The following is a 14,551-nucleotide window of genomic DNA, read 5'->3' as shown; positions in this document are numbered from 1 at the left end:
GTACAAATGTTATATAATTATATTATATATTATAATATATAGTCTCTCTCTCTCTGTCTCTTGCATAGTTACTAACAGGGCAGCACTAACTGCTGGTGAAAAATTTCATTTCTTTCATAGATTGTTCCCCCTGCTATTGATTTTACTATAATCCTGCATGAACTGAGGGACCGAAATCTATGAAAGTAATGCCTTGCGGCTGCAATAGTCTTTTTCCAGGTTATTTTAGTTCTTACTGGAACTACTATCGGGTTAGACTCGTTAAATAAAACCCTGTGAAGACCTATCTTCTCATAGTCGTACACGTTAACAATAGTGGTTTGGCATAACATGGGGAATTATTTTTAAAAGTTCTCTATAGTATTAGCCTCCAAAGTGATATCAGTGTTATGTTTATTTATTACAGAATTTTTGTTAAAATTGGGAATGCACCAAATGTCATGCCTTATTAATCTTGTAAATATTGACATGGAAATTTTAACTACATTTAAGATTTTAAAATCTGGGTTATCAAATATTGTCTGCCTGCGGTGAATTCTATTATAAATAGTGGTTGTTTCCCATTATCATATTTTTTTAGAGGATTGTTTTTTACTTGTGGTCCTCTCCTTTGGTAATTGCACTTATTTTCACTTAATAAGACCATATGGCCCAGAGTCCATTTGAATCGATTTAAAAGGATGAGTTTTACTCTGTGGGGTTTCTGTGTATGAAGAAATTCTCAACTGGAGTAAATTAACATGGTTTAAATGGCTTATTTTGGAATTCTGTTCTAGTTTTCAGACTTACTTATCTAGAAAAAATAGAATGGCTGTAGAGCTTTTGTGCTTATAACTTTACAAGCTTGGAAGAGGAAATAGCTTTGGATGGAATTTCAGCTGATGTGGAGGAGGTGTGCTTTGTGGGAAAGTCAAGTTGTTAACTAAGGTCAAGGTTTGGAATTCATGCCTGGTTCTGTGGGTGAGGGGCTTTGTTGGTGAGAAACGAAAGAGAGTATGAGCACGTTTTTGCCCTTTTCTTTTAGGCCTGCTGGATGTAGCCTCTTTAGCTCTCATACAGCAATGTGGTTATCTGTCATCAGAACAGGAAACACTTTGACACTTCACTCTGGTTCACTCTGTCCCTAAACAAACAGAATGGAATGAGAATAATTTTTATCCACCAGTCCTCAGTGAGTCTGCACAAGGCAGTAAGAGGAACTGTCAGTAGGTTGTTACCTTGGAAATTATTTTTTCTTAAACTAGATCAGTTTTATGCCAATTTCCTTTCAACTGCCTCTGGTTATAACAAATGCTTTTGTTTTTTTTATAGTAAAAAGGAAAGGAAAGAAGAACTAGACATTGTTCTTCTTGTTGAATTAATTTGTGTGGGAATTTCTTTCTTTAATTCCATCCAAGCAGCACTCAATTTTCGATGACCTATGTGGTTTAGTCTTAATCATAATATGAAGTAGAAATGCATACATAGAATTCATCTGACTGAAATAGCTTTGGAGGACTTAATAAGCCATCTTGTCCAACCCTCTCATTTCACACCTGAGGAAGCTATGAAGAGGGTAGGTGGCATTCGGAAGGTCACACAGTTTATTAAAGGCTGAACCTGACAAGAAACACATGCTCCTCTTTCTTATTCCAGAGCTCTCTCCGGTTGGTGAGCCCGCCCTAACCGCCCTGACCTCAGCATGATTTCCAAGTGACTTCCTTCTTTGGGTAGCAGACTTGACCTAGCCGAATCATTTTTGCTTATTTATAGAATTTTAAATACTTCTTTTAATACATGTTTTAAAAATATTTGTATTAACTTTCTTGGAATGGACATTATATTTGCCCATCTAAACTGAGAGAAAAAATTAGGGATGCAGCATCAGAAATAATCAAAACATGGTAATTCAAATTTGTATAATGTCTTAAATTTTAGAAAATAAGCACATAGTTCTATCCATACAGCATAAATTTGTCTTTGTGTTCAGATTCTTCTAAAAAGTACAGTAGGAAAATTCTCATAATACCAGCATAGTGGATCCATTTTAAGAGGTGGGAGGCTACTTACTTCTAGAATCAAAAATGTGAATTATTACATGTGCTGTTAGAAAAATCCCTGACAGCTTGCACTGATCGATTTTCTTCTGTCTTTAGGTCAGATGAGCCTGTTGTGTCTCATTTTCTACGTGGTGGTTTAGTAAGCACCCATTCTACCCTAAGAAGTAGGGAAGTAGACACTACAGAACAACCTTACAGACATGTTAGTGAAACTATTCAGTAAAGTTAGTGTGGTGTTGGTAGGAAATATTTAAGCAGTTGAAAGTAAGCCTGACTTAATATAGTCTGCTTCTACAATTGCTGTATATAAGAGAGTCTGCTCATAATTATAACTGGCAGAGTCAAATACTTTTGTTAAAGAAGACCTAGAAATACTTAAAGTGTTCTGAAGTCCTAGCGGACAATGTACGCATACAAATTAACACATTTTCCTAGATTCTATTTTTTCTTATAAACTACATGTCTGACCATGTGGAGTTTTTTATTGTTTGTTTGTTTGTTTGAGATGGAGTCTCACTCTGCAGCCCAGGCTGGAGTGCAGTGGTGCGATCTTTGCCCACTGCAACCTCCCCCTCCTGGGTTCAAGCGATTCTTGTGCCTCAGCCTCCCAAGTAGCTGGGATTACATGTGTGTGCCAACATGACAGGCTAATTTTTGTATTTTTAGTAGAGATGGGGTTTCACCATGTTGGCCAGGCTGGTCTCGAACTTCTGACCTCAGGTGATCTGCCTGTCTTAGCCTCCCAAAGTGCTGGGATTATAGGTGTGAGCCACTGCACCCAACCCATGTGGTACATTTTGTACACAATTCATTTTGCACACATGCATGTATGTAAAAGAAAAGTTACTCAAGATATACCTAAGTCTAATTTCAATATCAGTCAGGGGTCCATTGGAGATAGAAACCACAGAAGTTAATTTTAGGAGTGACTGTAATATAAAGAATCATTAACATAAAGAATCATTAACCAGAGGGAACCATCAAGACTGTGTTGCTCAAAGTAAATTGGTCTGCTGTTTACTACCAGTCTGCAGTGAGATAAGAAGCTTGCACCTGAATGTAAAGCAGCTCCTCCTGATTTTTGAAAAAATCTCTCTATGAAGAAAAGTTAGCTGAAAACAGTGTGCTTAGTGATCTAGTTAATTTACCTCTGGTATAAGCTCCTTATGTTGTTGTGGACCTGTAACAGACATTTCAAGGACTGGCCCTCACCCGTTAGTGCCGCATTGAGATACAGTGAAGGTAGTAATAGCAGGAAGGCGCTGCCACTGTGAGGACAGGGGGATTACAGAACATAGAGGCTCAAAGGAAGAGCCATGGAACCAGAGAAGACTTCTGACAAGGGGACAATGACCAGCTGGTGTCCCTGAGGGAACACGATGGGCTTGACTCTGGGAATATGGAAACGCTACAAACTGGAACCAGCCACTGGAATGAACTGCCACTGCTGGAGTGAAGACGCACTGCTGAGTGGGTGTGGAGGCAGGGGATGAATGTGATGACAAGAACTAGAAGCAAAACAGAAAGGAGCAAGTCCCATCTTCCTCTTGCAGCCTTCCAGCCTTCCTCAAGTGCTTCTAAGAAGCTAAACTTGGCGAGGCACCAACTCCTTAAAGCCAATAGAAGTGTGGCTTGCACAGTCTCTGCTCTGAGACCGGCAGCAGTATCTCAATAACTAGCCCAATTGTCTCATATTGCTGCATTCTGAAATGTACTCTGATAAATCTTATTATAACTTACTTTATTACATTTTTAAAACATGAAGGTTGCCCCCATTACATTGACTTCACTACTAACTGCTGGGTGAAAACTTGCGGTTGAGAGTGCCCCATCAGACTGAGTCCTTTGCCCATTCCCTTAGACTTTCTGAATCCAACCTGAACTAAGGTGCAACCTTTCATTGTTCATGTGGTGTTCTCAAATTCAACACACAAAGCCACAAAGTGTTCCCCTGGTTTCATATTTTGAGACATTCTCTTTTGCTTATTGCTTAGTTTGGAATCTTTCTGACATGGAAACAAGATTGTAATTGTTTTGCCTATTTTGAGACTGAAAATAGAATTTGTCTAGCCATTGGAATATGAGTCCATTTAAGATTTTGTTCTTTGTGTCATTTAAAAAATCTTAAAATTGCTTGGACTATGTTGCTGTTTAAGGAGGCTTTAAATTTGGTTTTAATGAAAATGACCCCTATAAAATACTTCTATAAGAAGTGCACATGATTTATAATACTAACATTGGGAAGGGACCCTAAAGATCACCTATCCCAAATTTCCCATTTCAGAAAACAATAAACCAATTTCAGAAAGATGAATCGCCCGAAGCAAAACTGGAAGCCTGTTTTGCTGTCTTTAGACTGTCTAGGTTAAGAACAATAACAACAACAACAACAACTTAGATAAGTTTTAAAAAGCTAGCAGTTTAACTTTTTTTAGTAAATTTACCTTACTAATGAAAACTAAAAGTCACATCAGTATAGAATGATAAATTGGAAGTCAAGATTGAGATTTTAGTCTTGAACCTGCTCATTATACTTAATGGAACCTTTGCTCTCTGAAACCTCGTTTTTCTCATCTGTAAGATGGGCAAAGAGAGGTGGTCTCTGCTGGGAATTATTTGTGTAAGTCCATTGTCATCCCTTCACATGAAAAAGACTGTACTGTTGCTGCCTCCTACTTGGTAAGACCCGTTGTCCTGGCTATGCTTTGATGCTTGCAAATAGGTAAACATCTGCAACAAAAACGATCTTGAATAACCAAAGGAAATTCTTCAGTGCTGTTTGCTGCTTATTGCATTTTCCTTTCCCTCTTCTACCTACATCTGCATATGTTCTGATTCTCCTCGTCCCTTTCATTTACCCTACCTCATTTTCCTTCTGTGTTGGCTTGTGGCTGGCATTCTGTCTGAGGAGGGCAGTCCAAGGCTAGTGAGAAACCAAGGATAACGTGACTGTTAGGCCCTGCAGACAGTCAGAACGCCTGGGTTTGTTATTGAATTCTGCCATTAATCAGCTTTATGACCTTTACGCAAGCCTCTTAATCTCTCTTGGATTTTAGACTATCCCAACTAACAGCTTTCAGCTTATATCCCATAATCGAGTAAAGAATTTGAAATTGCTGATAAGTATAGTGAGCAGGTTCCATCTCCTTGAAGGCGGCACAATGATGCATAATAATCTTAAATATCTTCCCGTATTTTGACTTGGCAATCCAACTCCGATTAACTTATCCTTAAGAAAAAATTGCCGGGCACGGTGACTCACGCCTGTAATCTCAGCACTTTGGGAGGCCGAGACAGGCAGCTCACGAGGTCAGGAGTTCAAGACCAGCCTGGCCAACATGGTGAAACCCTGTCTCTACTAAAAAGAAAAAAGAAAAATAGCCCGGTGTGCTGGCACACGCCTGTAGTCCCAGCTACTCAGGAGACTGAGTCAGGAGAATTGCTTGAGCCCAGTAGGTGGAGGTTGCAGTGAGCTGAGATCGTGCCACTGCACTCCAGCCTGGGGCAACAGAGTGAGACTCCATCTGAAAAAAAAAAAGCGAGAAAAAATTACACAGAAACACAAAATATGGATGTGTGAATGTGGGAAGTTGCTTATTACAACTTGGGATAATGTGGAGGTTACAGATATTCACTAAATATATATGAATATATACACATATATAAAATAGCAAATCTAAAGCAGAACTTAATGTCTCATATTAGAAGAATATTTTAATTAAATTATCAGAGTGACAAAATAGCATGCAGTCTTTTAAGAAAACTATAAAGAAACTATTCTTAAAATGTTTAGTAGAATGTTACATGAAAGTAACGATCTCATGTATATGTTTTACTGTGGCAGTCATGTAGTGGATAAATCACAGCAGTAGGTAAAAATGAAGACTCCTTTTAGAGGTAGAAATTTGGAGGGTTTTTTTCAATATATCTTTAATACTTTATTTTCTATTAAATAAAATTAACTCTGAAATGTAGGAATTGGAATGGAAAAGACTATGCGTAGGATTAGGTATACCTGGATCATAAAAGAATATGAGGTTGTGAATTTTAAAGAGGAGGAAATAAAAATTAAAAGTTGAATTCCATTTAAATGGCGAATAAATAGAAATGTTTGGTCCAAAACAAAACAAAAAAAAATTCAGCTGTTTGTGTTTGCCTAGTTCTCACTGTTTTGCTTTATTTATCTACTACTTTCAGCTGAATTCATACTAGCAAAGCTGAGAATCTGCGGTTGCTGCATTCTTGATAGTTTGGATCTCATCAGAAATCATCTCCTAATTTTCAGACTTGGTATAGAAATTCCTTTTTACACAAGTTGATATCATTCCACAGAACAATTTTTTCTCTCCTTCTATGTTATGAATTTATTTTCTACAATGTAACTAGCAGACCATCTATATACTATTCATATTAAGAAACTGGTTGGACTAAGAAAAATGTTTGAGGTGATGAATATCCCAGGTACCCTGATTTGAACATTACACATTGTATACAGGTATCAAAAAAAGAAAAAAGAAAACACACATTACCCCAAAATATGTACAACCACTATATATCAATTAAAATATATAAACAAAAATTCACTTCAGGGATTTTTTTAAAAGCTAGTTTGACCAACTTCATATTTTGACGTTTCGGGAAATATACTTTGAAATTGTCCACTGCCTAGGATAAATTAAAAACTTTTTCAGATGATAAAGGTATTTCATCAGCACTGAGATTATAGCTTATAGCTCCTTGTTTAATGGTATGCAATACTTTGATTTTGGTTTTATAAAATTTTCTGTAAAGAGCGTTGAGAAGCCTTTCTTCATGTTGTCTCTGCATTGCGTTTAGGCTGTGTCTTGATATAATGGTGTTTCAGACTGGCAGCTTTCTTCAGGATGTGAGATATACAGACTTTAGAACTTAATACAGCTGAAATATAGATTTTTGGGGGAGATTTTGGGGATTCCTTGAACTCCAAGAGCAAATGGTGGCTGCTGCCTTCTGAGTACTTGCTCTTCTGTAATTATACAAGAGTTTCTGGATTTGGTGTTTTATAAAACCATACGTCTTATTTTTTCAGCTCACTTGATAACATAGCAACTTTGTAGAAACTTTAGAAATAAAAAAAAAAGAGCACATGTCAAAGTCTACCAACACTCACTTCAATATGATTTTCATTATTAGTCCCCTAAAGGCATAGACTTCTACTCAAAAGTTTAGAGTTGAACTTGACTATGGAAAACATTGGTCTAATTTATATGCTGTGACAAAACTAGCTTTTCAGGCTTCCTTTGGCCGGAGGCAGTGCCTGAGAAAGGAATTGCATTAGTATTCATCTCCTGTTTCTACCATGGGAAATAGAAAACTAGTAACTCCCAGAAGATTCAGGTAATCTGATATGAAGTATCGATCCATATATCAAAATCTGTACCGGCACATTCACTCTGCATTAGCTAAATCATCATCAGGGACCTCTCTGACACAGAAAGAAAAATCATTTACTGAATTCAGCAAGGAGAGCATTACTCAAGTGTGTTTTTTATAATATCTGAGAGCTAATGGCGTTCCCATACAATGATCACCATAATAGAACATTCTCCTCATCAACAGCAATAATGAAACAAACCAGATGTTCTTTGCTTAAGAACAGCTTTCTGGGGGAAGTAATGAGATGTTCTACTTCTGTTTGTGAAACCGATGTTCTTTCTCAGCAGGGAAGGGCCTCATCTTGTCTGGGTGTGTTTGGGACAGGGGTGGGTTGCTTAGGACAAGTACTTGATGTGGAGCAGAGCAGCAGGAATTCCGATCGGACCAGCTCATGCTCTGAGTATAGCTCTGTGTGTGGTTCCAGGAGAACTCTAGTTCAGGGAGTATCTGGTACTGGGTCTGCTGTCAGGTGGGATAGATGGCTTAGTGTTTGTACTTTCTTTTGTTTATGTTTGCCTCTCTTCTCATTTATTAATGCACATGAGAATAGGCCTGCCTGACCGGGGCTATTGCTGTCATTGCTTAGGATTTATTAATCAAAAATCTGGTGATACTAGTCATCTTGGAATGACTATTCCAAAGCACAGAGAAGATGACCATTTTGTGCCCAAGAAATGTAGGCTTCCACAAGGAAGTGAAGAGTGAAAAGGATGAAATAACTTTTTCCCTGATAGAAATTAATCTATAATGAAAGAGGTAGTTTTACCTGAGTGGGGGTAAGGCTATTGTTACTCTTCTTTTCCCTGGTATCATCAGTAACATGAGAACCTAATTCAATTTAGCTGACATTTATTAAGCATCTGTGCACAAGGCATGGTGTCAGATGCAGGAAGGTATGGCTCCTGCCTTCAGGGATTTTGTAATCTAGCAGGGAAGTTAAGCTTTGTCTAAAAATACTTACATAATATGAGACTTTTTGATAAGTGGAATGTTGCATTAAGGATATGGGACTTTTTAGCCAGAGAAGGCTTAGTTTTCCTGCTTGTCCTCATTGTAAAAGATACCTGGTGTTTGTGTGGAAAGGGCTTCCTCACTTTCCTTCTCCCTGACCTTAATCTATAGTCTCTCATCTTATTAACTCATTCTCTACCACTAACCCATGTCTTCTCTGTATTCTCTTCCCATCTTCATACCCAGAGTGGTGACTGAGTGGAGTTGGAAACTAAAGATGATGGTGGAGAGTCATTTCAGATCTTTCTTCCATCCCTCGGCCCAATCCACGCATAGATTGCTGTAAAATTACATCCTTAATCCTGGCCGGAAGAGCTTAACCACCAGATGTTGATGTCACTATTCCTTCGTTACCATTTAACCCTTTCACAGGTGACATGCTTGCTCAGACCACTTGTCCTTCCCCAGCCGCCCCATTTCACCCTTCTCTGCACCATTTGCCTTGCTTTCAAATACCAGATGAGTATTATTGTGCTGGAAATGTCATTTTCTTTTAGACACGTCTTTCATTGTAATCAGTTTAACCAATTTGTTCTTGAGACTTCTTCCCTGGCTTCCCATAGAAACTGCACTGAACAAAGTCCCCAGCTTTTCCTCTGGACATTAGCAACTTTGACAAAGGCAAATGAAGCGTAAAACTGTCACCTAGTCTTTAGACTTTCCACTGCCCCACACATTCCTGTCCCAGGCAGATGGATGCATGGCTTCCTCAGGGTTTGCTTATGTACATAGAATGACCATCCTCACCTTTACCTAAAACCTACCAGCCCAGGTTCTTTGTGGATCCCCTCACCATTGAACACCTATAATGATAAGCCCTTTAAAGCTCTAGTGTATAGGTTGGAAGGTTGTTTTGCATATATGTAAAGCACCTTGTTTCATCCCTGAGCCACAAGAGGTATTCATTCATAAATTCATAAATAGGAATTATCATTATTATACAATATCATTCAGCACTTAAGTTTGAAGTATCATGTCTGAGTGCTTTCATCTCAAATTTATTTCCATCCAGTTTTGTAAGCTGCTCGCAGCAGGGCCTCATACCCCACATGAATCTCCTATAGCGCTTGATATCCAGACAGGTAGATGGTTCATAGAAACTTGAGTAACGACATTTTTAAAAAATGCCACTTTGCTATTTTGTAATAGTTTTGTTAAAATTTTTTTGGGGAAAAGAACTTTAATGACTAAAATCAAGTATGCTATAGTAATTAGGTGAGAATTCTCATTAACTCTTGTTACCCTATTTCCCATTAGTAATGTATGTGGAATTAGCAATAAAAACGATCTACCGTAGGCCAGGGCAGTGGCACACACCTATAATCCCAGGACTTTGGGAGGCCGAGGCAGGCATATCACTTGAGCCCAGGAGTTCGAGACCAACCTGGGCAATGTGACAAAACCCCCGTCTCTACAAAAAAAATATAAAAATTAGCCAGGCATTGTGACTGAGGCGAGCAGGTCTGTTGAGCCCAGGAGGTTGAGGCAGCAGTGAACACTAATCGTGCCACTACACTCCAGCCTGGGAGACAGAATGAGACCCTGTCTCGAAAACACAAAAAAGATCTACCCTTAGAATCTTAGTTCTGAATAGTTGGTTGGTTGGCAATTTTCCAGTATTTTTGTCCTGTGTTTAAAGGAAAGTGTGTGTGTACACACACACATGCATGTGTGATCTGGTTAGTGACGCTGTGGTGGCTGATATCCAGGGTCCTACCACTAAGAAGTGACTAAAGGATGCTTCATGATGTCTCCATGACTACAGTTTTAACAGAGTAATCAGGGAGCATCAAACTGACTCTTGGGTCCTCAAAATGGAAGATCAGGTATTCTTGCCTCTCCCTGGCACAGTACAAGGTTTCCTGGTAGTATAATGAAAGTTGCAGAATGGAATATAACCATTTTAGCATTTCACTTGCCCTCTCTTTCCAGAATACAGTAAAGGCCCATATTGCTTAGGAGCACTAATTGATAGTATTCTAGGAATTGTGCCTATAATGACTTGCATACTAGAGGACACTTAGTAACCACAGCATAAATAAACATACTCGGTTTCCACAACTAATAGCCTTGTTGTGAATTGACAGGATCTCCTTTGTGAATGAATGTTCTTCTCCATAGCAGACCCTTGATTAGGGGGTTAAGAGTAAATGATGTGGTATCATAACATAGTTTCTTAACAGGATGCATGTTGTTCAGTATTGGCGGAAGAGTTATATTTTGGCACTAGCTATTTGATCCGAATGGGCAGAGGTAATAACTATACCGCATTGTTCTGCCCACATGTGTGTATGTGCACGCATCACTGCTATTGGAAGCATGAAGCAAGAACTAGCTCTATTTACTTTGTTCCTAATCACAGCCCCTTCCATCCTCACCTCAATTTTTACTTAAGCTAGTACTTGAAGCTTTAAAGAAATTGATAAAGTGATACTTTGCTAATTAGTTTGATTTCATGTGAATTATTTAAAAAAAAAAACTGTAAAAACAAAATTACCAAATGCTATGGGATACAACTTGAGTGAGGCCCTATAGACCTAATTTATAATATTTCCTGTTGTTGTTGTTGGGTGGGGCTAGGCAGGAAATGATTCCCCACCTACCTTTTCTTATTAGCCAGTTGTTTGACTTTAGAGAATGGACTCCTCTAGTTGATTTCTATGTAGTACAAGAAGTATTGATAGCATGATGTTTTGTCAAAGACTAGCAAGATTCTGATTACTGAATGCTACCACCAAAAATGCACCATTCTATGCATCATTTATTATAACTACTGTAGCCCTTGAGATGGGAGTGTAGAAACTAAAAATAGAGTTTAAGTCTTGATACCAGTTGGTCATTATTGTCATCTCCCTCAGGAGGGGGGAATTCCTTGCCTTGCCTTTTTTGGCTCACAGTGGCTGCCTGTATTCCTTGGCTCATGGCAGCTTCTTCCATCTTCAAAATCCATCACTCTAATCTCTGCTTCTGTCATCCGATCACCTTCTCTTTTGTAGTCAAACGTCCCTCTGTCTCCTTTCTATACACCAGGATAATTTCTTCATCTCGAGGTCCATAATCACATCTGCAGTTTGTTTTGCCATATAAGGTAACATTCACAAGTTCCAGGATTTAAGATGTGGATATCTTTGGGTGCCATTATTCAGCCTATCATACCATGCCGGTTCCCTACTGGTGTCTCCTGATCTCTGAGAAGGCATTCACTAGTATATCCAGAGGGAAGTGCCATTTTGTGAAGAACTGATATAGCATAAAAATCTTTCTGTGGGAAGGTCACATATTCTTTATCCTTAAACAGCTTACAGGCTAATAGAAGATATGACTTGCTTGCAAGTATTTTAAAATGACATCAGGTAGCACGTGATAAGTAGTATAGTGATGATGAAAACAGATGTCTAGGATTACAGAAGGGGGAGGGAGGATTTCAGATAGGGTGCTCAGGGAAGTCTGAACTGAGCATGTGACAGTGAGGATGAAGGAAGCTTCAGCTCAGGAAGATGAAGAAAGGAGGTGAAGGGGAAGAATAGAGAGTGGTAAGTCTGGAATGTGGGAAGGGTTGTGTTTGGGGATGGGGAAGAGAGGAGGCAGCAGGTAGGAGAATGATGAGAGGCAGAAGAACAAAGGTTGGGTCAAGCATTCAACTTCTGTTTATTAGTGAAAGCATAAAGAAGTGACAGATGATTGAGCTGGAGAAAGGAAAGCTGGTCACGGTGTGCAGAATGAATTAAAACTCACAAAGACTGGAGGCAAGGAGACCTGTGTTAGCCACTGCAGCAGTCGTGTTCCTTGTTTTCCCTGGCATTGGTCCACATGCAGGGAAACAGCCTCTTGTGTATCACTTGCGGATTTTGTTAGGCATACCCAAGAAAACTCAGCTGACAGCCAATTTCAGGCAGGTAAACCATTTCCTGCTTGTTAGGAAGACTTACCAGGCACTGAAGAGGTAAGACTGAACTTAGAAAGAAGAGATAAGCAGAATGTTTTCAACATATTAAAAGTAACTTCTAGGCTGGGCACGGTGACTCATGCCTGTAATCCCAGCACTTTGGGAAGCCGAGACGGCGGATCACGAAGTCAGGAGTTCAAGACCAGCCTGACCAACATGGTAAAACCCCGTCTCTACTAAAAATACAAAAATTAGCCAGGCATGGTGGTGCACACTTGTAATCCCAGCTACTCAGGAGGCTGAGGCAGGAGAATTGCTTGAACCCGGGGGTGGAGGTTGCAGTGAGCCAAGATCATACCACTGCACTCCAGCCTGGGTGACAGAGCGAGATTGCCATCTCAAAAAAAAAAAAAAAAAAAAAAAATAGTAATATATATACTACTATGCTGATATATATATATATATATAGAGAAGAGACGAGAGTTTGACGAGGAGGAGAGAGAGTGTGTGTGTAACTTCTAAAAGGGGAGAAAAGACAGGAGGGAAATTTTTTAAAGATCTTTTTCTGTTCTGCCCCCATTCCCACCTTACCCCAAGAAGAACGATTACTCACTAACTGGCAAAACTGTGGGTTTTTATGATTCTTTCCTTTTCCACAGAGATGAGAAAGCACTTTTCATTTAGAGTCTTTAACTTAGTCTTTAACTTAGCAGGAGAGGGGCGAAAAAAGGTACATCCATACTTCAATGAAGATAATGAATATAATTTTTTGAGTTTGTTTTTGGAGAGGGGGGAAAACCCTGTTCCTTATTTTGCCTTTTAAAACAGTTGTGCTTAGTATAAAATACAAATAATTTTATTTAAAAAAATCTTTTAACTTGTATTTTAGGTTCAGGGGTACATGTGAAGGTTTGTTACATAGGTAAACTCATATCACAGGAATTTGTTTTACAGATTATTTCATCACCCAGGTATTAAGCCCAGTACCCAATAGTTATCTTTTCTGCTCCTCTCCCTCCTCCCACCCTCCTCCTTCAAGGAGGCCCCAGTGTCTGTTGTTTCCTTCCTTGTGTTCATAAGTTGTCATCACTTAGCTTCCACTTATAAGTGAGAAGATGTGGTATTTGGTTTTCTATTTCTGTGTTAGTTTGCTAAAGATAATGGTCTCCAGGTCCATCCATGTTCACACAAAAGACATGCTCTTATTCTTTTTTCTGGCTGCATTATATTCCATGGTGTGTACAAACCACATTTTCTCTATTCAGTCTGTCATTGATGGCCATTTTGGTTGGTTCCATGTCTTTGCTATTGTGAATAGTGCTGCTGCAATGAATGTCTTTATGGTGGAACGATTTCTATTCCTCTGGTTATATACCCAGTAATGAGATTGCTGGGTTAAATGGTAGTTCTTCTTCTAGCTCTTTGAGGAATTGCCATACTGCTTTCCACAATGGTTTAACTAATTTGCATTCCCATCAACAGTGTGTAAGTGTTCCCTTTTCTCGGAAACTTTGCCAGCATCTGTTACTTGTTGACTTTTTAATAATAGCTATTCTGATGGGTGTGAGATGGTACTCCATCATGGTTTTTATTTATATTTCTCTAACCATCAGCAATATTGAGCTTTTTTTCATATGCTTTTTGGCCACATGTATGTCTTCTTTTGAAAGGTGTCTGTTGATTTCCTTTGCCCACTTTTTAATGGGGTTGCTTTTCTCTTGTAAATTTGTTTAGTTCCTTATAGATCCTGCATATTAGACCTTTGTCAGATGCATAGTTTGCAAATATTTTCTCCCATTCTATAGGTTGTTTACTCTGCTGATACTTTCTTTTGCTGTACAGAAGCTCTTAAGTTAATTAGATCCCACTTGTCAAGTTTTGCTTTTGTTGCGACTGCTTTTGGTATCTTTGTCATGAAATCTTTATGTGTTCCTATGTCCAGGATGGTATCATCTGTGTTGTTTTCCAGGGTTTTTATAGTTTTGTGTTTTACATTTAAGTCTTTAATCTATCTTGAGTTGATTTTTGTATATGGTGTAAGGAAGGGGTCCAGCTTCAGGCTTCTCTGCATATGGCTAGCCAGTTATCCCAGCACCATTTATCGAATAGGGAATCTTTTCCCCATTGCTTGTTTTTGTCAAAGATCAGATGGTTGTAGGTGTGTGGCCTTATTTCCGGGCTCTCTATTCTGTCCCACTGG

At 38.8% G+C, this 14,551-nt stretch overlaps 1 protein-coding gene across 1 annotated transcript in view; it reads left to right on the top strand.

Moving 5' to 3' along the window:
• CERS6 (ceramide synthase 6) overlaps positions 1–14,551 on the top strand; it is a 325,522-nt gene that overhangs the window by 184,906 nt on the left and 126,065 nt on the right. The gene's annotated exons all lie outside the window — the stretch shown is intronic.

This window comes from Rhinopithecus bieti, unplaced genomic scaffold, assembly GCF_001698545.2.
Source record: "Rhinopithecus bieti isolate Rb0 unplaced genomic scaffold, ASM169854v2 scaffold_52879, whole genome shotgun sequence".
Classification (NCBI taxonomy): Eukaryota; Metazoa; Chordata; class Mammalia; order Primates; family Cercopithecidae; genus Rhinopithecus; species Rhinopithecus bieti.
The sequence above is the reverse complement of the archived record's forward strand: the minus strand, read 5'-3'. Positions and strand labels throughout refer to the sequence as shown.